General features: G+C 32.9%; 1 long non-coding RNA gene across 1 annotated transcript; it reads left to right on the top strand.

Annotated features, from left to right (window-relative positions):
• Nucleotides 1–21,431: 21,431 nt before the first annotated feature.
• On the top strand, nt 21,432–24,937 carry LOC135840547 (uncharacterized). Its single transcript, XR_010557757.1, has 3 exons — nt 21,432–22,374; nt 24,121–24,202; nt 24,476–24,937. It is a non-coding gene; the product is annotated as an uncharacterized LOC135840547 (long non-coding RNA).
• The last annotated feature ends 2,262 nt before the right edge of the window (nt 24,938–27,199 follow it).

Raw genomic sequence — 27,199 nt, 5'->3', positions numbered from 1 at the left:
TATTTACAAATGTTTACAAAATTTTTCAATCTTTCATGTTCATGAAAATAGGTGACAAATATAATTTTTTCTCAAGTGAATACCTACTCGCCAAAATTGTCCAATTTTTTCAATATTATTCTCTTACTTATCTGCAGAAAAAGAACTAGGTAGGTATGGACGATTGGACTCTCTTCTGTTGATTTTTTCATTCGATGATATTGAAAATAAATTATCAGTTAGCAGTGGCCATTTTCATCGGGTCATCTCATTCATTGAGGAAAAAGAACGGTCATGCTTTATTGCATGAACTGGCCGGTGAATGAAAATTATTATTGGTACTCAGATAGGTAACGATTTCTCGACTATACAGACTGCTGTATGGCTCGTTTGAATCAATTAACTTATTCGGCAATAAGTCACTTACCTATGAATGCCGAAGTATCTGAGAAATAATACGATAGCTTATTACAAGACTGGACAAGAAAATCGATTTGATTACACCAATGACAGTACCCGAGTAAGTATAATTTCACCGATAAAAACAAACTGAAAATCCAGTTCTAGTTTGTTTGATGTTGCGAATGAAAGTAGGAGCTGCGCTAGTTGATAAGTTGATTTACACTTAATCTTTTAATAAAAAGCTAATTACACATCTTTTTCAATTCAATTCCAACGAAACACCTTTTGCATGGGATGGAATATTTCACAACAGACTGAGACTGGTTGTTGTAGGAAGGTAGATGGCAGAGTGTTGGTTACGTATGTAAAACTGTGCAAGTAATAGCAATTAGGAGCTAGCTCATCGTATGCATCTATCATCAATACCTACTCTTGCACGTCAATATCATATTTTTATACGTTGGAGAGAAATTAGGTATTACCTGCTTATTAGTTTCATGCAGAAAAACAGTTTAACGGTAAAAATTTTGCAAGTTTGCATTTATAAATAGGAAGTACCTACTACCTATACTACATTCTCATGTATTGTAAAATTTTCGGAAAATTTCACTTTCATATTCCCAAGGTCTGGTTCAAGGTCTTTGGTGTAACGTAAGGTAAATATCGTATATATAAGGATGAAAGCGTAATACCGTAACGGCTATATAGTTTGCGGGATCGCTAATTTATATACTTTCTTTGAATATTAGATCTAGTTCGGCTAATCGGTTCATTTACCGTTCATGTCTTGTGTAGGTACAATGTTAAGATCAAGACCGCCTCCTGCGCCTGCCTCTTCGACTATTTTAATTGCGTGGAAAATCACGCTCCATGTTACATGTATTATGGTACCTAGACCTACACACGCGGCGATTATCACAGCGATAAATACCCAGAAGGTTTTTATGTCGTTATTCATCTTTCATCACGATACGTGAGCACTGAGCAGTGGGCACAGCATCTGGTTAATCGTACGTTTAATTAATTAATACAAATTGAAGTGACGCAGCGCGCGGCGCAGACGTTCATTTTCAAATATCCATTGTGTGGTTGCGTATTATTGTGTTTGTATTCGTGGTAGTTGTACTAACAAAGTATTCACCTACCCACAAAAATGTACTAATTGTAAGCAGGTACGTACATCGAAAAGTTACAGTGGAATTATGTTTTTATGAGTACATCTACTCTAAAAGGTGAGATTTATGGTGATTAATTAAGCTAGGTGTTCATTATGTGATAAAGTGTTGAGAAAACCCATGTACTATAGGTACCCTAAGCTTAATTACTATATGACCTAAAGAGTTTGAATTGTTGGTACATAGTATAACAAATAGTCGATACCTTGTTTTTAAAATAGAAACTATCAAGTGCTATGAAGAAGATACAATCGCCTAAGATATTGTAAGAGCATGTAAATGAGAACTTTCGTGTGAGTTTACAAAAAGAGGTATCGATACATCAATTTTTATCGATGTTTTTTAGCCATGCATCTCTAAGCTTTACTCGTATACTTAGATGGGAATTTATGCCCAGGCTCCGGCTACACTGATTGGATCAGTGCCCCCTGGTGGATTAGTTCCAGCCAGAGGTAGCCGGAGCCGCAGTTCATGTTCATAGCCTTGGTGCAGTTTTATCTTTGTTATAGGCGTAGCATGGTCGCTGAATGCTCTGCCTAAGATAAGACGCTCAGGCAGAATAATACCTAGTATTGTATTGGTCAGGCGTATAGACGACTGACCGTTGTGCACCTACATTAAATATACACTGTGAACAGTACCACTGGCTCTTCATTGAGGTGTTTGGTGTAGGGGTACTTAGTTGGGCAACCGTATATAGCCTTAGCCACCTTGGGCTTGTTAAGTCCCCAATTCTAGTGGTGCCCTCGTGAGTGTAGGACGAAGGAGGGCCCCCAGGGAGTGTAAAGCGGTTAAACCCCCCCCAACAATAGAGATTTGATCAAAAAGTGCTCAAGATGGAGCTAAAGTGCAAATAAATTCTTTTTGATTCCACTTTTCACTTCTACCCATGGGAGGGAAAAAGAGTAGGATTGTGATGATGGGCTCTAAAATGATCGTTTAGGTATCATCGCAAATAGAAGCTGCCAGAGAATTTGAAAAAATTATGCGGAATTACATCAATAGCCAAAATTTTTGGCGCGAAAGAGTATTTTTTGATTTTTGGCCAACTTTTAAAAATCAAATGTGGAGCAAAAATGCAAATACCTATACAAAAAAAAACTTCATCAAATTGTCCCAGAGAGCTAAATTTGGTTATGTTCCCTAATTTCTAGTCCCTGAATCGATTGAAAACGGTTTCGAACTCTTTTGAGCAGTTTCGGAGTCTTCAACCATATGTTGGAAATTCCAGATTTTCAGAAAGTGGCATATTAATTGATCAAAAATCAACTTTAGTACGCATAACACGATTTATGTATGTTAATAATGCCCCATTTGGCTGATTACACATCAATATAGGGCAGCCCTATAGGTATATTTTTTCGACAGTTTTTTGTGGTATCTATTCCGATTACAAATGAAACAGAATTATTTTACGTTTCAGAAAATTCCCTTTCAAACAAGAAACAAGCCCAACTTCATTTCGAATAGGTATTTTCTAGTATTTTGCTTTAATGCATATTTTCACAAATTCGATTACTGTTTGAATATTATTAACTAAAATTGCCACATATTTCACAGTTCATCAAAAATTTTGGGAATTTTTGCAAAATTTTGATTAATTTTGAAATAAGGTACCTACTACCTACATTCTGTTTTTCGAAACGTTTACTTAATGATTTTTGAGGTTATATATGTAGAATACTATTTTCATTTGATCAATTTATTCTATTTTGTGAATAATCTCGTACATACATATTTCAGAAAATATAATATCTGCATATAACTCAATGATATAGTAATTTTTGTGTATAGTGTTGGTCAAGACAAGGAAAACGATACCCATATTGGCCATATTGAATTCGCATATTTTCAAATATTTTGGGCAATATTTCACTCCAAGTAATTAAATAAAATATTCAATATTTTACCTCGAATGAGAGCATATTTTGGGTTGCTTGCCTTTACCGCAAGCATCGTATAGCCAAATTTTTCTAAAAAAAAGTGACTTTTGTGACTTTCAGTAGGGAAAAAAGTAACCAAAAAAGTGACCAGTTTTTTTTCATTCCAGCATTCAGGAGAGCAGAAAATCGAAAAACAAAAGTAAAAAACGTTCAATAAGAAATCAGTAGGTACCTATACTATTCCTTTTAAATCACGAACCGACATAATACATATCTCATCCTGAAAACCTTACACTTTGTTCTCCCCAGTCCCAAAGGAAAATCCGTTTTTTTTTTTTTTTTTTTTTTAATGTGAGAACGATTTTAAAATTTACGAAATTGTTGAAGAAAATTCGCATAAAATCCTTTGAAAATGAGTAAAAAAAATAATTTGGATAAAAAACGATTTTTTGTACTTAAGAAAATAAAAAAAAAATTTAAAAAGTGACTTTTTGGAATAAAAGTAACCAATAGTGACCTATGATGAAAAAAGTAACCAAAAGTGACTTTTCATGAAAAAAATGACCTTGTCAATCTTCCCAGAAAATAATGTATGTTGATTTCTTTGCATTTTTAGCACAAATTTGATTTTCAAAATTTCATCAAAAATCGAATAATGCACTTTATTTCCAAAATTGTTGATTTGTGAGGTACCTATTTTTCATACTCTTATTAACCTTACAGTTGTTTGTCCAGTTTACAAAAGAAAAAAATCTATTATTTTGAAGCTTAATTAGCTCACCGCTCAGCGTGCATAAAAAAAATGTTCTTTCATTTTTGGGAGAATTTATGCCTATAGGTAGATAGGTATCGGTTGACTAAATTAGGCTGTAGTGAAAAAAAATCCTGGGAATTAACTCAGAAAGGGAGTTTGCAAAAAAAAATTATATTGGGGGAAATATCGCCAGATTTGGACTTTGTTGATTGAAATACCTAGAAAAACGTCTTTTTTGCGATCATTCTGATGAAATTTTGAAAATTCATTGTTCGAAAAAATGAAACCGAGGAAAGTAAATTTGGTCAATTTGATCTTATAATGTGGACAATCTCCTAAAATGGCAAAAAAACACTTTTGTTTTCAAGAATGATACCCTACTTTGAGAATCCCTGCCTTGATCTTTACGTACCATCTGGGGACTCAAAATTTTTTGGTAGTCTACCACTGAAAGTAAACTTCCTCGCCAATTTTCGTCAAAATCTAGGACATGATTTGATATGATGGAAGGTAACCAGTACTTTCTTGAAATGCCTGTACAATTTTTTTCAAAACCTGTTTCTAAAATTTTAATAAACGAGTAGGTACCTACCCACAATACACAAATTGTCAAGTTATATCCATAGCATAAATTGAGATCATAAAATTGGGTGCTAGATAATCATATTCACGTTAGAAAAAAAAATGAAAGAATTATACAAATTATATCACATCCGTGCTGGTCAGTGGTCACGCCTATCTAGAAGAGTCTGACAAATATAATATAATAGATAAATTAGTATAATACGAGCATAAACTTGGTTCGTATTATATTAATTCTTGTCGTCTACGTTCACTGATACGGCGCCAGGAGATGTCATTAACAACCTGTGAACCTTTCTCCAGGTCAGCAGGCACAAGCGAGATGAAGAAATATATCAGCGCTAAGTATATCTTACGCATTACTATACATAAGTTATAATTTTAAAGGTAGCTTGAAATCGAAATGTAGGCCGTTAAAATTGAATTTTTTATTTATTCCGAAAATTTCTTTTGTAAACTATATGTAAGAGGTTAAATAACGTAAAATGTCTACTTATAAGATATAGGTCTACTTGACTAGACGTAGATATGAAAATCACAATAGATTCGTTTAAATGACTTTATCAACTTCCTACATTTGACCAGGGATATCATGATTGTAAAAATATTCGCAAATTACGAATAATTGAAGCATTGTACAAATAGGTAGTTTCATAGGTACTCTAATTCGTATAGCATAAATACTTATTTTTGCGAAAAACTTCATCGCAGTGGATAGAATTGCAATTTTTGTTCAACCCTTGTACTGTGCTGCTTTAAGAAGGTATAAAAAATAGTGAAAGTGTTTAATACAGAAAGAGAAGTAAAAAACGGGTTAAAGATTTTTAATTCATTTTACTTTAATGATTTACGTGTCCATTAACCATCTCCGTCACAAATAACGAATAATAACTAAAATTTAACTCCGGTCAAATTTTAAAAATGGTTAGCCACTAAATTAACACCAAATTTCACGAGTTATTAAATAACTAAAACGTTCTTTATATATATAGGTTGCGGCAGCTATGTAGAAAAATTTCATTTTAATTTCAACTATGAATAGTTGAACTTGCAACAATGGTAAAATAGATTACAATGATACTGAAGAAAAGCCACATTGCCATGAATTCAGCTTAATCTGCTCTACATCTTCGTTTAAAAAGAATAAATTTGCACTTGGAATTCTTTTTGTAATTTTATTGCATAGGTGGCTGGTAGCTAGAGCTACAGAAGGTATACAATTACACGAATTCATTAATGTCGCAGATGCGGAAACGTGTGTAACTCTTCAAATTTAATATTTGAAAGACAGCCGAAGTAGTAAGTACATTTAATTGGTCCAGGTAGGTAGGTATAAAGTAAGACCGTCTACTAGTACGCGCACCTTTCTCAATTAATTTTTTTACTCTAGGAAAATGAGCAAAAATCCAAAAATTGCTATTACTTTCTGGAAATTGATAAAGGTTATAGGTACCTTCCTGAGTAAGATATTTGGCTAGGTAGCTGATATTTGTTTTTTATGAAACAAAAAAGGTTCCTCATAAGGTGGACCGTTTTTACTTGGAAGGTAGATTTGATTAAGACTTGCAAGAAAACCTCTCAAAAGACTGCAGCAATAATTTTGGACCCCTGACTTGAAATCTTGTCTTGAAATATCTTTCTACCAGAGTTTCAAATTTTAAAATTATTAGTCCCTGATCAATTAATGCGTACCTCTACCTATATCAACTTGAAAGCGAGAAGTAGGTAAGTACGTTTTTGAAATTCTCTCACTTTTTCAGGTCATTTTACACAACTTTTGAGTAGCTTCAAAATCGTATTCTTTTTGTAAGTCATGCAAAACCTTTGGAAATGTGAAAAGATTCCCAAACGTTTTCTCACTTCCAAATGGATGTACCTACCTAATAATTATGATCAATCATCACTGACAAAAATTTCAAAAAACTCGTTTTTTTTGTTCAGGCCAAAAATCCGACTTTTTTGCAGTCTCAATGTTGCCAACCTCAGGGATTAATCCCTGGAATGTAGGATTTTTCGACACCTGGGAAAATTCAGGAATTTTTTTCAAGAATTTCATGACTTTTTGGGGTTTTTTGTCATTTTTATACGAAATTTTCAATCCAAACTATGTGAAAATGAAAAGTTTCAAGTTTTATCTTAGAGAATTTGAGATATCGTTGCACTATGAGTTCGAATTTTCTCATATTCAAAAACAAATTTTCTCTTCATTTGTTGAGGAATTTTGAATTATCATTCAACCCCAACGTGTTAAGGCGATTTTCCGAATCAAAATCGCTGAGGGGAAGGGGATGGCCAGATATTTTCACCTTTCACGTGTTTTAGGCCTTATTCATAGACGTTACTTAAAGATCACTTAGCTATAAGTGATGAATTTTGAAGCAATTTTCCCAGGCGTGATTGGATTTTTGAAAAAAATTTTATTAATAAATTGAGAGATTGGACTCCGAAGTATCGATTTACCTATTTTTAAAAAATGACCATTTTTTCGGATACGAGAAAAATTGAATAAAAATTCACCACTTAGCCAGTTGACTCCTAAGTAACGTCTATTGAACATGGCCCTAAGGCTTTATGACGTTTAAAAAAAAAATTGGGGAATTTTAGTAAAAGCTGAGATTTTTTCCGAAATTAGGGATTTTTGGAAATTTATCTTGGCAACCATTGTGTGACCTTTGAACTCCCCTACAACTTGTTATTGAATCTCCCCACCATTTAAAAACAAAAAAAATCCCACCCTATTCTTCGACCAACAAAAAATTTTCCGAGCGAATTTAAAATAGGTACCTAAGTCGAAAATGCGTCCAAAAAATGCCACCAAACAAAACTTCAAGTATTAAATTTTATTTTTTTGATTTTCGCAAATTTTTAAAAATTTGAATCTGAATCATTTTTAGCTATACTTACCTACACATAATTTAATGAATTTGGATTTTGCCTTATTTTGAACCTTACGAATCGATTGATGAATATGGGAGGTTTCAGTTGATTTTTGGAATTTCCAATTTGGGAAAAATTGTCATAAAAAGTGCTAAAATTAGGGTTTGTCGTCTTTTTGCTTATTTCTATCAAATTGTAAACTAATTTTCAGTGCGTTTATTTTGAAAAGAAAGTGATTGGGGTGATCTTGAGCCGTTGTGCAACCTCCAAATTATGAGTGTATAGGTACTGAATTTCAATTTAGTACATATGTAGATGTACCTTCTTACAAACATTTTTTCAAAACTGGAAAATACAAAAATCCACCGAAGACTCGAAATAATCAATCGATTTAGTAGGTCAAAATTAGGGTCGGCAGGTACCTTACATATTTTCTGTTTTCACGACCATTTCAACAAATTCTGATTTTTTAAATAAATAAACCGTGATGCAAGCATCACAAAACTTTCCGAACGTTGGGAAGCACTTGGTACAAAAACCTAGCCGTTTATGTACACTTATTCGTTGTATACATGAAAAAGGTAACATCTGGAGCGCGCCTTCGCGTTCATTACGCTAAGGATAACAACTGGTTTTCTGTGACGTCACTGACGTACCATTGAATAGGGAACGCCATGAGTTTTCGCGTCAAAATGCTCGTAATTTTTTTCTGATTTTACATACGAAGCTGAAAAGCTTATTATGACATCCTTCAATGGGACCTGTTATCAGGTGCAAGTTTCAACATAATATCTCAATTAGGGCATCTGCAATCGTGTTCACAAACTTTTGTGCACATACATATGCACATACACACACCAGAGTCCTGCACGGTATAGTTAAAAGTTATCTGCGTTAGTCGCGTGTCGTGTGCGGTAAGCTACCAAATATAACTCATCCAAAAGCAGTTATATTAGCGTTAGCCTATGCGGATAATTTTGTAGTTAAAATGACTAAACTACCTGCGATTATACCGCGCTCTTATCGGAAATGTAATGTTCGATTCTGTCTTATCTGTTTGATGAGTCACCAAAATGTATTGTTGAGACACCAGAGAACCGAATGCGGTTAACGTATGGTTATTAACCTAACTTACCGCTGGTTGCGCGCGCCGACAAAAGTAACTGCAGTTTGTAACCTGTAGTTAAATTAGCCGATAGCTCCGGCGGTTATCCGGCTATTTTAACTTAACCGTGCAGTACTCTGACACACACACACACACACACACACACACACACGGAACATCACGCTCAAAATAGTCTCAAAAGTCTTTTTGGACCTTGAAACGTGTAATTCCGTAAAAAACTCGAAATCGAAAAACCGGTCGATTACAATACTTCCCTTACATCGCTGCGCGCTGATCGGAAAGTAAAAATGGCACAAATATTTTTGAAAAATTTTCAAAAAAAAATCAGTACGTACTTTGAATGAAATTTAGCTCTTGACCTGATGGTAGGAATATTTTTTGAAAGCACTTTCAATTTTTTTCCGTATGGTTTAAAAATTGTTTTGTTAGTTATGATACCTCCCTATTAGGTAGTTTAAATCCAGCATGAAAATTGAGAATCCATCACTCTTCCAACAACTTCCTATTGGGACTTCTCACGTGTTATTCCAATTTTTTCTGAAAAGATTTGAATTTTTATAAAAATTCGTAGGTTGAACATCTTGAAATTAGATGAAAACTATGGCCATTTGTTCAGAATTAATTTCCGCATTTTCCGTAAGATTTTGAAAATTTAACGATGGAAATCCATATCTTGTTGAAGGCTTAGGATCGACTTGAAAATTATCAGATTCCAATTTGTAAACACATTTTCACCTTTGACTTAGTAGACGATTACCTCGTAGGGATGGTTCAGGATTTAAAAAAAATCTGTTCAAAAATAAACCACATTGGCTTTTTTGAAGCGTTAACGAAGAAATTCCGACTTCCAAAAATCTGGAGCAAATTTCTCACTTACCTATTCAGAATAATCTCTACTAATCGGCAATGTCAAAATCTCTCCACAAACATGTTGGCAAGGTTGAGAAAACGTCGAAAAGAAGGTGACCCATTGTTATTTGTTGAATCATCGATTCGATTGCGTCGGAGAATGTAGGGCTATTCGTCTGTTTACCGCCATCTTCGTCGTGTTACCTAACAAATATTTTCGATCAAATAGCGATTTTATTTAGCATTTTGTTGATTTATAAATCATGTTAGCGTAGGCCTACGCATTATGTAAGTTTCGCGTTTGTCGTAGATAGATATTGCGAAGAAATTCGAATGCAAAATAAATACTTAAAAAATGATGCTATATTCTTTATGTACCTATGTGTGTTTGTAGGTAGGTATACTAAAGCCACCGGTTGAAATATGCATTATTCAAGCTATATTAGAAATCACTTAAAAAATGAGCGACGTATATAGCGTCTGTCGATTGTGTACCAAGAGAGGCGAGCAAAGATGTTGGCGCGAATTGTGTGTAGCTAAAATATTGTGGGTACTATAAAAAGACACGGATATTACTCGATCAAATAATCATTCATCAATTGGCCGCGATGATGTACAAAGAATTATGGTGCAATTGGTAAGCTGCTGTTCAATGAAGCGTAATATTTACCTAATTTTAATAGCGATGACCGGCGGCGCGACGCCGTTTAAGAAATATTGTGAGAATCGTACATCTACAGCAGTACGAGACTAGGTACCAGGTAATTTTATTGTTCGGACATGGCATATGACTATAGGTAACGAGCGAATATCGGAATTTTTACGAAACACGAGCAGTGGTCAATCGCAATCGAATGCAGACAGTTTGCTCGTAGGTACCTCTACCTACCTATCTTTGGGAATGAAAAATTCCGCTAATTTGAACGTGGATTTAGATCGTTAATGATTAACCATAATTAGAAATCTTAAATAAATCTCGATCTCGTTTGCACGATGAATAAAAGGCTCGAGCTGTGAGCGCTCAGAAGGGTACACGCTGTACGACCAGCCATTGGTCACGATTCGCACACACGATCTGGAGTATTTGTCGACGGTGGTGCAGCGCAGCACAGTGCCAAAGTCGCTGGCATTCGACAAAAAGCGCATATGTACCGGTGTTTTATGTTAGATTATAAGCTAGAAAGCAAAAGGTAAGGTATAAAGGTAGGTACTCTTTTAGACAATACAACAGACGGATGATTGAAATTACGAACGTGTTTCGGATTAACAACAGTGTAGTGCGTGCAGCATCATAAGACTCGGGATATATTTCGACCGTTACGTTGGTACTGATCCGGAGAAAGTTACACTGCATGTACTGCCGGAATACCAACGCGAACGCAGACAGTCGTTTGCCTTCGGGATGGTGGTCGAATGGTCATCGTAGCATCCTTTCTTCGTTTAAGGTCTTTTTACTTTCTATCGTAAACAGAGTCAAGTCATACCGCTCTCCGTACCTAACCTACGTACAGGAAAATACCAGTTTAAAAAACGAACGAGAAGACGAAAAAAAAAAGATACATACGTACCTATAATTATTTTCCAGATACCTAGCACGTAATTTTGTATACATATAATCCTGTTTATATTCTTTATGTGGAAGGTCAAGTATGTTAATGCACGTTATGTCTAATGTCGTTAAGACGACCTACCGGTATATAACCGATCTTCTCGATACGTGTGACTGATAAGCGTATATCATATGCGAGTACCTTTCCTATAAGGTACATACCTTATCTTACTTTACCTTTACCTATGAATGCAATATGCATAATATCTATCTACTTACATGTGATACAGGGTGTCCCATGAAACATCTTCATGTATGTACTTCCTGAATCTTGATTGGTAGAATGACCATTTTTAGAAAAATTACTTCCGTTGCCTGAAATCGGGGCAATTGACAGTATCTAACAAGAGAACTTTATGCGAACTCGTATTTCAGTGGATGGTTTGTAGGTTTGTGAATAATCATAGTCAAAGGATCAAATTTTACTAAAGACCATTACATTATTGCATATAAAATTTGGTTTGTGGTTCCATAGCCATGAATTGTTCACCAAAGGCTGTAGCAATACAAAGTGGCTGGACTACCTAGGTGAGTGAATTTTTAAAAAATTGTTCATTTGTTTTCAGTGTTCTTTTTGTGACGGTGGAGGATTCATTACAATCTATTTATCCTATGAAAGATATCGCCTCGGAAAATAGGATTTTCACTCTTATCACTTGGGTGTTTCCTGATTCCTGGACCAACTGGTAGAAATTTGGCACGTAATTAGTAAAGGTTTCTAGTACAAGTAACGCTGGATTTTCTTTTGATTTTGGCCAGCAATTGGAAATCTGACATTTCACACAGAAAAAAAAATAGTCAACAATCAAAAATTTGGAAGAATTAAACTAAATAATTACAAAATAAAGTGCATTTTTGGGGCTGTTCCACTGGCTGACCTACTCACGAAAGTGAATTTTTCGGAATTTGATTTTTTTAATCAAGTTTTTCATGGGAGCATTTTCATAACCAATTCTACCACTCACTTCGAAAAGGTTGAAAATATCCACAAAAGCCTAGTTTAAAATAAAGAAGGTAACAACACAATTTTTCCAATTTTTCCCCCAAATTTTCATACCAAAAAAAGGAGATTTTCGTATCGACTTTGCCTATAAAAATTCAAAATGTTCCGATAAATTTCAAAAAAATCATATGTACCATTCACCCTTTTGGAATTGAATTTTCCAGTCATAGGTTCTTAAATTTTCCCGATGTTTTATGGTCCACTTTGTGACAAAAATACAATATATGACCTAACATTTTTTTTACAAAAAAATTGAACTTCAAACTTTTTGGTTGCTTGGTCAAGCAAAACATTAGTTTTGAAACCGAAGCAAAGTACCTAATTGAAATACATATTAATAACTTGATAAAAATAAATTTACTTAAAAAAAAAACGGTTTGAAAAAAGTAATTGCTCAATTAAATTGTTTGCTAGTTTTCATTTTTCAAAGACAAATTGAAGTTCAAAATCTATATAGTACCTTTTTGATTAAACACAAATTGAAATTGTAGATAAGCCTCGAAATACTAAAAAAAATTGGACGAACTTTTTGAAAAATTCTATGTACTTAGTCGTGTAATTGAGTTTTTTTTGGAGGAAGGGAAGGGGGTAAAAGTACAGCATGGGAATACTCAATTTGAAAACTTCAGAATTAAACATATTATTTAAAACTTCAAATCTTCTAGTTTTTTTTTTTTTTTTTTCAAAAAATGGGGAAAAGTTTTTAAGGAATAGGTAGGTAGAGGTACATTACAGACGGTTCACCGAGTCGAACGAGATATGAAAACTATGAGTACCTATTGACTTTTGGTGCACATTTGAATGTCTGAAAAAATCACGATCTAATTTGATCTCACTGCGAGATTTTATGGATCATTTCGAAAAATAAAATAAAACTGTTAGGTATGGGTATTTGCTTTTTCAAAAATCAATTTGAGGTGATTTTAAGTCCAAGAAAAAAACGACAACTGAAAATGTACTTACGTTTGTAGACCCTGTTACACAATTCTCCAATAAATTTTAGAGCCCTAATAGAGCTAATTTTTTTCTCTTAAATTATCATAGATCTACTTCAAAAGTAAACTTTTTAAATCGTTCTCACCCACGAAGTAAAAAAGGGATGAAATTCTTTTTGAGGCGCTTATAACTCAAAGTTTAACTAGGTATCCCTTTCCGGAAAGAATAATTTTTTTCACGTACTTTACCTCAGTAGGGCTAAAACAGTGAAATTGAAAGAACATTCAAAACTACACAACGAGGACAAATTTTTGGTGCTGAAATTCATTTTTAGATTTTTAAAAACTAAAATTTGGTATGTTTCCTTGAAAATTTTAAAATCTTATGAAATTACAGTATCAAGATAGAAAGCTGACCTTTTGTTCATGTTCTATTCTCAACCTCTCCAATTGATTGGTGCTGATTCCTGCTAATTTTTGGATTTTTCAATTGAGATCAAATTATTCAATTGTTTGACTTTTTCGACTAATTTAAGCACGAATTTTCAAAAACTGTTTGTACCGGTTCAAATTCAAGGTTTTCTTTGGAAATTATTTTTGAAAAAATGGAAAATTTTTCGTTTAATTTGAAGGAGTCAATATAAAAACTGAAATTTGGAAGTTTTGGAGTAGCTCAAAAGGGCTTCCTGGTCAAAAATGAAGCATGCATCAAATTTTTATTTTTCATATAGGTAAGTATTTTGTAAACGGCAACTTGAAAAAAAAAAGAAAAAAATGCTGGAGAATGTTTTGTAGGTAGTTTAATAAGCAGAAACAAACTGTGAATTTGTTCCTACATCGATCAAAAAAGTCATAAATAAAATATATGTACTTATCCGAATTGGAAGATTCTAAATTTCATTCGACTCTTTTCATGTCAATTTTTCTAAAACTTGTAGAGTTCAAAAATCTGTTGGAATATTGTACAGAAGAGCTCGAAATCACCACTAATCAATCTTGAGAATAAAAAATGGACAAAACCAAAATTTTGGCTTTCTACTTCAATTTGATTAAATTTATAGTTTTTCATAAAACATTGGGTTCCCAAATTTTAATTTTTCAAAAATTCTCCGAAAATCTAATTTATAGCCCATAATGAAGTGGTACTTTTGGATGCTCTTTTGGATGCTCCTTTGGATGCTCTTTTGATTTTTGTTGTCTAAAAATTAAAACCCTGGCAATGGCTGAAAAATTTCTGAAAATAACAATTTTCTTTGAAAGTATTAGTGCATAATTCTTTGTAGATAGGTACCTAATTTTATCACATGGTGTTACTTTACTCAACGCCACTTCAAGTTTTTTGCTCAAAAAAAATTAGATCGAGCTATCAATTAAAAAAATCCATGCAGAGTTTTTCTTTGCTTTAAGTAGGTACCTCCCTAAATTCAACCGAGCTGAACACGAAAATGAGCTTTTTCGACTCTTCGAAAACTGCTGCCCCTTCAAATATACTTCACTGCAAAGTACATTACATTGAATTGCTCATTTCAACGGGACACCCTGTATACTGCGTGTACGAGTACTTACATTGATTATCAGACAAACGGATGGAACCTGAAACCGAACGTTTTTTTATTGCCGTGTAAATTCTAATTAGATTATGTTTTGAAGCACGTACTCACCTGCCAAAGATATACAGCTTCGCGTAGAAAATCAGTATCTCACATTTTCTTCTTTTATCGGTTGTCTCGTCATCTTAGTCATTTGTTTATTCTCACGAGTTATGGTACCTAATATACGAATCAATATCCGGAAGTTGGGTTTAGGAAGAGAAGCGCCGTATTAAATTTTATGGTCAATGATGATGCAATAATCGACGCTAAGCGAATATTTTATAATTACGGATAAATTCAATTTCTCGCCAATTAGTATTGTACAATTCGATTACATCTTCAAGCACCTAATAAAACGTTTTACGGCTGGTCTGGTGTTGGTGCTGTCCGAGGAGTCATGCACATGTGAACTCGGAAGTGACACTATAGTATACGTTTAAAAATTCGTACCATTTTCAAATTCATTTATCTCCATCCGATTTTATGATACAATTGTCCCAGTTTCGCACCTATCTTATATATTCGTCCATAAATTTTAAAACTTGGTCATTCGAAAACTATAGGTAATAACTCTATAAGCACCTTTATAATAGCTGGTACCGATAACATACGAGTATTATGTTGCTTTTTTCCGCGTATCTTGGTGTGTAGCAATTTTGATGACCTGATGTCCATTCATATTATGAGCTACCGTGTGTTTGAAAAGTTCTACATTGTGTGTTAGCAATCAAATCATTGAACGGTGGCAAAAACGTAATGATCGATTTTTATTTTTTATTTCTCAACCGAGGGTGCAATTTGTTCTCTCAATACAAAATTTGGTGTTTTTCCTCCTTTTTAATCAGGATTTTCTTAAGAACCATTCAAATGGAAATAAAAAAGCATAGTACATAGATAGGTAGATATAGGTTGGTAGACAGCGTTTGTTGGGTAGATCCCGAAAAAAAAATGTCGAAGGATTTTGAACAAATTCATTGGAGAACTTCAGAAATAATGAACTTAGCGGGGAAATATGGCTCGTCAAATAGAGGCAATTTTCAAAAAATCGTGATTTTTACTCTAGCCCCTGCCCAACTTGAAATGATGCAGTTCCAAAAGATAGTAGGTATCTTCTACCTATTTGTATTTAAAATTTTACGTCATCCTTGGCCATTACCATAAAAATTCAAGACAAATTTTAGTGTCCACTGAGTGGTTGATAATTTACAAATAGGTAGTTTATTTCTTAGTAAATTCGTGTTTTGAAAATTTTTTCTTCGCAAATATTTTGCATCAATTATGCCAGAACATCGAAAGATATCAGTTCTGAAACTAAGGAAATATTTTGGAACGCAGTGGTGCCAATTTTTTTATCATTATGGCAATTTCAAAAAACATAAAGATAAGTTTTTGCCTTTGGCTATTGTTCTTGATTTTTTTGAAAATCGGTACTTAATGATGATGGAAAAATTGGCACAACTGTGCTTCAAAATATTTCTCCGCAGTTTCAGAAATTATTATCTTTCGATGATTTAGCATAAATAATGCGAAATATTTGAAGAGGGGTAATCTCAAAAAAGTGGCATATTTCAATATTATATTAAAAAACAAAAAAAAACAAAACATTTTTTCCAAAATTTTCAAATTGAAATTATAAAATACATACATGCCCCTAACCCCATTTCTGATACTGGCCTCAATTAGAGTCCCCCAGGGAGAGGGACGGGGTTCAAAAATTTTGGGACATCAGTGTAAAAATTTCCATGGTCGTGATGCATTTTTTTTGCTTTTATAACTGATATTTTGACTTGATAGCAAAGAAAACATATTTGATAACAAAGTAGTAAGTATAGTAAATTATGTACATATCTACATGAAAATTCATCAGACAATATTTCCTAACATCTTTTAACATTTTCTACACCTTCTTTGTCCTCGTCGTGGTTATTTCTTCGCCCTGGCTATAAAATGCCCACGGCGATGGTGTTAATATTGGGGACTGACTTTGAACCCCCTGTGAGGTCATTTAATCAATGTTTTGAGGTCAACCGATAGCGTCAAAATGCCCAAAATTTCATCTAGAACAACTTTGTATACCTACCACTTTTTTTGGATAAAATGCATATTTTCGTTATAAAAACGGTATTGAAAAAAGAAATATGTGCTGGGGCAGACCACAACTAGGAACATTTGGTCTTTTAACCGATTCCATGGGGGGAAGGATGAGGGAGGGGATTCTAACAGCTTGAATGGTTGAATGAGTGCTCGGGTGGAATTGTATCTAGTTCTGAAAAAAAAATTACACATCTTGTTTACTTATACCTACTTTCGAAGAAATTGCGAGAAATTATCGGGGGACAAAAAATAGCCAGATTTTTGAAAATTACCTAAAGATGAAATTTTTAAAACACGATTAGGTACCTACCCAAAAATGGTCGATTTTGGATTTGGATGGCAATAGCCAAAATCGATGCAGAATCTCAAATCAAATTACTATTTTTTGGGCCTGTACCATTTTCCTAAAAAAAAAGTTGGGTAGGGTCTGGGACAAAAAAAATCACGATTTTTTCAAAATTTCCCCCTCTTTGAAGGACTTATTTATGTCCTACAAAAAATGTCTGACTGACTTTCAACTTATAATAAAAATCTACACTGAATTTGGTCAAAATTTTCCGCCTTTTTTTGGGCGTGGGGGAGGGGTGATCGATTCGCCCTTTATAATTATACTCTTTGTTAAAATACTTACCTATCCTATATCTTATAATAAAAATTCCAAAACTTTTACGATTTTTCAAGCATCCTATCCACGAATCAATAACCTCGTTGAACTATTCCACGCGGTTGAAAGTTATTGACCCTATTTAAACCTTCTAACCTTCTGAGTTATAGGTGCATATTGTATAAGTACATAACTACTTTTCCTAGGTATGGTGTAACTTTTCTTTTTATCCAGATGAAGTGTCATTAATACGATTTTCGGCGCATAAACCACCCTTTTAATGACGTTCCCATTACATAATGGTAACAGAGAATAAAACGAAATACAATACGAAATTACGAAAATTACTTCTCATTCTGGATGTTGCTACCTAAGGAATAAAACCTTGATACGGGTACATCGAATTCGAGATCGAGATATATATTTCATCGATGCAACATTTATGTACCTAGATTAGTCGTATAACAACAGAATGATACCCATCTATCTATCGATAGTAACAATTAGCTCGCAATTTGTCTCTTCCGTTACGTCCATTCGCTTGTCTCTGCGAAACAACTGGTTCTTTTATAATCGTCTATTTCAAAACGAATATTAATATTACGTCAAACTACTGTACGTACACGCGAATAAAGATTCTACCTACCTGCATATTTGCTAGAATAAGAACACGCTGTAAAAATATGAAAAATGAGCTACCTATAAGGTGAAAAATTAAACCGGTGAATTATGCTACCATTTCTACCGCAAGACTAAACACCAAACACTCGAACAGACTCGAGAGGAAATTTTTTTACGAATCGTCGTACATGAATTTATACGCTACAGAATTTCAACATCAATTTTTACAGGTAGAAGTAATTATTCCATTATATTAGGGTGTAGGTATCTTCCATTTCACCAGCGATGGCGTGACTATTTGGATGATATGGTACCTGCAGCTAGCTTACATATACCAGTACATCACATTCCTTTACACCTGGGTCTTAAAATATATGACGTCATGATTCTGGTCTGCTGGTCCGACGGTCCGATGCTGTGTACAAAACAGGTCCTCTTCTTACAGATACCTAATAGATTAATCAATAATACATAAGTAAGTGTATGTCTACGTACCATATGTACGTATATTAACTGGCTATAAGATCAATCATGTTCGAGAGATGAGTCGAAGCGGTTCCGGTATCTATTAAAAAAGGAAATTACTTTTACGTAGGTACGTTACTTTTATGAGTTTCATTACAACATGCTAAACGGAATTATTCGCCAGCAAATTGCACGTAGCGTAGGTATTACTCGTACTACAAAATACTTATATTAACCTTTCGAATTTATTCGGTGATTTTTTAATATGCTAATAATATGAATAATCCGTTATGAGCATACCGTGACAGATGGGTTAGGATAGGTACATACATAGGTTTAGGTACCCATTGATTTTTTTTCATCGAATCCTGATGAGAAGATGACTTTGACTGATTCGAAAGCTGGCATCGTAATGGTGGTTTGCAATTTAGTGCATAAATATAAATATGCAGACCCGACTGTACAATAAATTTATACTCCTTCATAAGGAAATGCGAAATTTTTTCGCGTATAAATTAGGTATGCAACTATTTCACTAGCTAGTGAATATTTTCTATCTACCTACTTATAATTCTATGTAGATCAGATTCATCTACCTACAAGAGGATTCAGCTTAATTTGATCAGGCTGCACTTCAATTTATTATTGGTATTATTTTTAATAATGAGTACCTAACCTTTCATCCTCAACTCTAACAACTATAATACCTATTTTCTGTTTCCTCGTCACAACAGCAGGTAACCAATTAAAAGCATTACATATCCAATTAAAAATTGAAATATTTGTATAAAACTTGTGGTTCATCGTAACCTAGCATATTTGATATTAGAAAATTATGAAGGTTTAAGATTAAAATTAATACCTATTACACTGATCTAGACGTGTGGACTAAAACCTACATTATGTTTTCATTATAATCAAATGACATAAACATATCTGATATCTCCGTCTGAAGTTGTAGGAAGTTCGCAAAAAAATAAAGAAGAAAAAAAATAGAATACCATTAGCCTACTATTAAATCCATCGACATTCTCGCATAATTAATATTTTATAATAAGGTATAGAATTTTTTCAAAAGTTGGTTATAGGAAAATTAGTTACCTATGCCAGAATTTCACGTTAGCTAATGGTAATTTTCTTCAAACGCCTGAAAACCACCGGACAATATGTAAAATATTTTCAACTTTTTAATGTTGACTAGAGATAGGTAGAGGTACCTTATACATGAGTACCGTGAAGAATTGTGGCGTGGTCAACTGAAGCGCAAAGAGTTCTAATTTGTTATCGTGAGACTACAATTCAGTAAGCAGGTAAGTGCACAGGCACACACCCACCAACCTACTATACATTGTTGTATTCATTATGTCAAAAGATAACTCGTAGACAAATTATTATACGTTACATATTATAAATTGCCGGTGAGTATATTTTACGATTTATGCTGCAGTTGAATTTTGTCATAATTTGCAACTTGAAAACGTTCGGGTAAATTGTCCTCATATTTGGTGCATTATGCAACCTTCGACTCCCCAAGAGTAAAAATTAAAAATGTTTAAATTTCCTAATTAACAGTTGGCAATATTGCTCATTTTCAAGAGAAATGCATTGTTATGTAAAGACTCTTCCATCCCTCATCTCAGTGTCAACTGCCAAGTCGACGATTATTTTTTATGAATTAATCTATGCGAATTATGCACCTTAAAAAGTTCAAATCAGACGGTAATCTCAAGATTTTCTGAAAATCTATTTGAAATTTGGTTCAAAAACTCGTCAGAAAATTGATTGCAAATCTATAGATGGGTTATTATTGGAAAAATTTTTCAAAATCAAGAAATTGTTACAAAATCGTCGAGCAATTGCAGGTTACCTACGAATAATTGTCTTTACCTAATTTGGAAAAAACGAGGTAGCCTAAGTAAGTATGTTATGTACCTAATTTATTTCGAAAAAGTAGTACAAAAATTCAAATGTCACTAAAAAATCAGACATCTATAGTACCCTCCTACCTACTTACCTACCTACCTACCTACCTACCTACCAACCTACCTACAGGGTGGACAGAAATATCGGGTACCCCTAAGAAAGTTTTTCATTGAAAATATAGGTTGGCAACGTGAAATAGATGCATATGATTGGTGAAATGTTATCTCTCCAGTCTAACAACCAATCATGTGCTACCATTATTATCATTCACTGTGACCAACCGAAGTATTTAGCAGAAAACTTTTTTAGGGGTACCCGATATTTCTGTCCACCCTGTACCTACCAACCTACCTACATACCTACCAACCTACCTACCTACCAACCTACCTACCTGCCACCTGCCTACTATATCGATTTGGGAGCTTCAATTTCATATGCATGCCAAACTTCAGCTTTCTAGGTCAATTTGGTGTAATTGTAATTTTTTGGAATTCTTCAGAATAATCCCTCCGTGAAAAAAAACACGTTCCCCGGTTCTTTGAGCTATTTTAGTGTTTTACATGACTCTCTTTTATTCTCGAGAAGGCACCTCCCTAGGACCTCCGAACAAGAGGTATTGGTCCTCTTGTATGGAGCCTCCAATAATTTATAAAAATTCGAAAGTAAATTAAGAAATGTTGTTGAGAGCCGAGAGGCTGAATAGTTTTTTATTTTAAATGTATCATTTTAAAAGGATTCTGACCAACAAAAAACAATTCCTTCCATTTTTCCAACTGGATAAGAGGCTCAAAAAACCCCACATTAATGGCGAGAATACGTCTTTGCAAAATTTTGTTCTTTCAAACCCATCATGCATCGTGTTGGAAATTTTTCAAATGGCATTTCCGAGACGATAATGAGTTCCATTACTCTAGTGTTTTAAGAAAGTGCCATAAACCATTTGTACATATAGGTTGAAGTTGAGTACCTACATTAAGGTGATAAGCAGGTGCGAGTGCATTTCGCTCGCATTTTGCAATGTCATAAAAATTTACTACACACGCCTATCTTCACACATATACCTACATACTTCATGCAACTTAACGATTGAAATTGAATTTAGTTGAAAATTGAAAGATTTTTTTCTATCGATGGGTGATAAGGTGTGTAATAAATCTGTCGTTATGTTGTCACTCATTATAAAAATAAGTACAGGTACGGTACTTCTACACACGATTTTACCGCAGGATATCCGCACTTGATTTCATAGTTGCAGAGGTAAAGTACATATATGTAGGTATAGTAAAGAAAACTCTCGCACGTGATCTTTCAATTAAATAATATGTCTTCGGAAAAAAAATATTTTCGCTTGTTCCTACCGCTTTAATTTAACGTACGATTTAACAATACTTTGTTATACTGTATATAGAAACGCATTTCGGAGTTTTAATTAAAACCGTTACATACTTGCAAAATTCGTTCATTTGTTTCGTTCTAAGAGATGGACACGTCGCGTTTTTTTCTTCTGTTTTTCTTCTTTTTTTTTTTTTATTGTCCCATATTTTAACATAAACGTAAAGTATTTATGTAGGAATTTCATTCGTTTCCGTATTCGTACTTCCTTAGATGTGAATACTTATACTTACTTATACCACACCATACCTTATATAATTGCACTAAGAAGTGAATATAATTGTTATACTAAATGGTGCGAATAATGCTTTATAAAAGGAAGTTCACGCCTTTAGATGAATATGATTTATACGAGCGTGTTAAAGGTTAAATAAATTTGCGAAATTTATTTTCGTGTTGCATACCTTAATACTTTATATTATAGGTACTTTTAAGGATAATGTTTTGCCTAAATATGACTGCGCATTCATGTTGCGAGATGATCGATTCATTAAACGCATGCATCCGAGGTAAGAAAAATGAAATGAATGATTACTTATTAGTTATTTATATAAGGAAGTTGTGTCGATTTTGATGAAATTCTATGTGCATGGAGCTGGATGTGCAAGATTTTTTTCTGTGAGTAAATTTCACGTTTTTTTTTTTTTTTTTTTTTTTTTTTTCATTATTTATTATAAGCATTTACTAAGTATGAGCACATCAAATCGAAGCATATACCTACAGCTTAGGCAATGGTCTCGTGTCCAGTAAGATTTGATTTACATATGATTACACAGAATATTACTTAGTGTAGAATTCGTGTTATCGATGAAAAGTGAAGGGACTAGGAAGAGAATGGCGTAAATTTTTGTACTACAAATAAGTAGGTAACTGCTCGTCTTTTTAAAATAAACGTGACCTTTTCACCTGCAAAAAAAAATTATCCATACATTTTTTCAGCTTAGGCAAGTAGCCAACTTCAAAAAAATTTAATTAAACAGCAAAAATTGCATTTAATTTAAAACTGGCATTAAAATTGCCTGCATAAAAGTAACCAGGTAGATTCATCTCGAAATTAAAATTAAAATTGCATTTTAAAATAATCTTTCATTTTTTTTTAAGAAATTACCTTATGTCCAAGTGTGATTATATAATCTCTCCAAAACAAAAAATGAGTAAATAAATAAATAAATAAATAAATAAATTTAAAAAACAAACTAAGAGGAAACAAGACGACGAGACGAGAGTTCACAGCTTGGATTATCTTTATAACCCGATTATATCAAATATGTTGGTATAGGTTCATTAAGTCGAACCTTTGACCCGAGCTTTATCTAACCACCATGGAAAAATAAGTCATCGATGTCACCACATATGCCGGTAGCAAATTACAAGCAAACAGTTTTACTGTGTACTTACATTCGAAGAACATTAAAGCAGAAAGTATTTTATTATGATTACCTACATTAAACAAATCCTGCATCGCGTAAATGACCAATAGACTAAGCAGAGTTACACAATCCCGCAGAGGCATTTAAACATTATTAAAGCTGGCCTAGCGAACAAATTGTGGACCACTTGTAGTTACAGTGCCATTGTCACCGAGACATGAATCTTCGTTTGTAATGAACATAGTCTATTGTTTTATGTCTCGTAATGAGCTTTGAAGTGCCGACAAATTACTATAGTTTGAATTAAACCTACAAACGAGTTGCAGTATTCGTTTTAATGTAATCTCCAGTGCGGTAGGTAAACGAGAGTAAAATCAGTTCTATGAAAACGAAACTCACACGCTCTCACAGTAGGTAGGTCTAAGTACCTGATGTATTCGTGTATTGAGTACCTAAGTAGAATACGTATCTAATAATCTTAAATAATCGTATTTTCTCAACATTTTGCTCGAAGTCGAATGCATAATATTTGTAAATTATACTGCAGTGTGTTTTTTTTCCTTCTAAATTTCAGTGGGTTTTCAGGTGTACGAGTATGTGTGATGTCGTCTGTTATGCGGGCTTATGGAGCTGTTATGTAATTTATGAATGTATCAGGGTGTCAATTAGATGGTGCCCTGCATTGAACTTAATTCTAATAGATATTTTAAAAGGAAATTACTTCAGTTTGATTAAAAATATGTACTTGTATAGGTAGTATTATTTATTTTGTAAACATAAATAAGTTTTAATTTCCAACAATTCTTCCATAGATTTGTAGGCTACAATGAAAATATGAATTCTTGCTAGTTGATATTGTAATATAATTCAATTTCATTGTTGCAGTGAATTGCTATCAACTTTGTATAGAGAATGGGGAGTTCCTACTTCATTTTTTGGTATTTTTTGCAAAAAAAAAATTGAATAGGTACATAGCTCAATATCTACATTTTTTTAAAATACAAAATCTCAATAATGTGGATTTGAACATTAAGGATAGGTATTTATGTATAGATGAACCTGATATTGATTATAATTTCCGCCTACCTGTATTATGTATTTCTTATACAATATTTCATTACTTACATAAATTAATATACGAGCACCTATTCATTATCATGCATGAGCACTTGGTTTTTTATTTATTTATTCATATATAAGTGGTATTCAAAACAAGTAAATATTTGTGAAAATGTTTCAGATAACTTCAGAAACGGTTTATGTTGAATGCAGTCATTCTTTTCCAAACACATAAATGTTGAAAAAAAATAAAATAACAGTATCAGAAATACTTATTAAGCTAAGCAAACTTTATACCCATAAAGTATGAAATACTCTTCGATTTCTAAATAATTAAGGGAAAATAAATAAGTATGCGAATAAACTTGAAAAATACGTATAGGTATCTGTTTTCTATTCTTTTTCATCAGTTCGCATTATTTATATTCATGATCAAGGATACCCCAGCAGACATGAATTTCCGCAAAACATATTTGCATCAGAAACTCTCAAACTGCAGCTTTTAAAACGCACATTGAAAAAAAAAACACACGCTTCATCTCTTTTATAAGGTGCCTGGGTAAATGAGTATATTAAATACACACGATAAATATTACACATTAATTTGATTATTATAAGCGGAAAAAAATTAGCATACATTTCAATTGTATATTATTTCTTCAAATACGGTCAAATGGTATCGCTTGAATAACAGGTACACAATTACACATCAATAGTAAATACGGTGAGAAAGTAAAAAGGAAAAAAAATGAAACGTTTTCATTCAGAAAAGTAATGAAATGTTAATTAGGTACCTACAAATATTTCGTGTTTAGGAAATAACCCGTATGAAGGGAAAAAAACGTGACGGGTACATTTAAACTTTCATTGTTAATATACCAATATAGGAATGTGTATTATTAAATAAGTAAATTGCCGCTGCTATGCACCTTCAAGTATGAATAAAAATCCCTACGATCGTGTAAAATTTATGCAGCTAGAAGTAGGACTTGACTCCATAACGTGAACATGCAAACGATAACGGATGCACACACCTTTTCATAGCCTTTGAAAATAGCTCCATAAGTTGAATTGGAATTAAGATTAGGTTCAGTATTAGGAATCGATGAATATTTCAACTAAATTTAATTTAATTTAAAATATCAAAAAAACGATTAAGTAAACAAGTGTCCAATTCCTAAAGTAAGAAAAGAAATAAAATAAATGTAAATAAAATGAAAAAGATGAGTTAGAATTAAATAAAGTACCTAAATCAGAAAATAAAAACTTGATTCGATTACATTTTCATTTTTAGATTAAATTTAATTTACCTTATTCAGTTCTTTCGTTTCATTTTCATTTTGTTTTCATCCATCATACCTACTTTAATGGTTACATCAACTCATTAATTATTATTTTTTCAAATTCGATTTAATTTTCATTAATTTGTGTGATTTAATTTTTTCAATTTTTGTTCAATCTAATTCTTAAGAATTTGCTAGACTTAACTTTTATTCTGAATCAATTTCCATTCTTAAATTTAATTCGATCTTCATTCAATTTTTTTATTTAATAATTTATTGTTTCTGGTTTGGTTCAATTTTTATTGTAATTTTTACCTACAGAGTGTACCTACTTATTCAAGTATTTTCTGTTTTATTATAATTTCAAGTTTAAATTTTGTTCAATTTCATGTAAGTTATGTTCATTTTTTCTAACTTAATTTTCATACTTGTTCAATTTTATTTTTAATTTTTGTTTTTTAATTTCCTAAAATTTAAATTTAATTTTTAGAACTTTTGCACGTAGATCAAAAATCCCAATCCATTGCAATCTTTTTTTTTTTTTCATCAACCGCCGGAACACAAATTCTTTAGATTATGCAGAATACAATACACGGCACGAAATAATGCAACTCTTGTTGAATCTTTGCAGAAACATTAGCCTAACTGGAGCCTAAATAAGAATAAGTTTATGTTAATTGCAATAAATATAGGCTCGCGTATCCAAATTTTAGGTAAGTTGAACTAGAATTATCTCATTATTATTTTAACAACTTGGTCAAGTTGAAAACTGAAGCTCAACAAGTAAAAAAAAGTAGCTACTTTAGAAGTTCTGTTATCAACAACCTTCATCATTTTTTGAAAAAATAAATCCAGCTCCTTACCTTTTCTAGACAAAAAAAAATTCTTAAAAGGTGAAATAACATGATGGCAAATACATATGTGACCCGCTCTGACAAAACCGACCGTTTCGACAAAAAAAAAGTGTCCAAAATAATGATGTTTAAAATGAGTTTTAAGGGTTGAAAGATCAGATTTTTGAGAAAAAAACATTTTTTGAAATTTTGTCGAAATGGTCGGTTTTGTCAGAGCGGGTCACATATACATCAGCTAAAAATTGTAGCTTTTCCTTTTTCCGGATAGTCCGACATTGGTCAACAGGAAAAAAATCCAAACTTGATTTTTTTTCACACAATCCTTTTTTAACTAGCTTCAAGTACCCATCTAATCTTCAATTCTAAAATTTTTCAGGGGAAAGAGAGGAAGAACACTACATTAACGAAGTTCATAAATTTTATGTCCAAATATTCCACAACGAATGAAAATATTGATTTTGTAGGGGGAAAACAGTGGATGCGCTAGCTCCAACGAAATGCATTCATAATGCCCTCTTGGCTGGCTCGTATTGCCTTCAACAACTTAATTATGTCACTACCTACCAACAGCATCAATTCAACAGGAGGATAGAAACTTGATTCGTTTAAAAATTAGTTTCAGCTTCCAAAACAATCACAGCTTATTACAAAAATTAACACAAAAATACAGTTTTTTCATTTTTCGCTAAATTGTTCTGATTGTAAGAATAAAATTTTACATTTTAATTAAAAATACGACTAAAACGGAGGCGTGCTTGTTTCGATCAA

This window comes from Planococcus citri, chromosome 3, assembly GCF_950023065.1.
Source record: "Planococcus citri chromosome 3, ihPlaCitr1.1, whole genome shotgun sequence".
NCBI lineage: Eukaryota > Metazoa > Arthropoda > Insecta > Hemiptera > Pseudococcidae > Planococcus > Planococcus citri.
The sequence above is the reverse complement of the archived record's forward strand: the minus strand, read 5'-3'. Positions and strand labels throughout refer to the sequence as shown.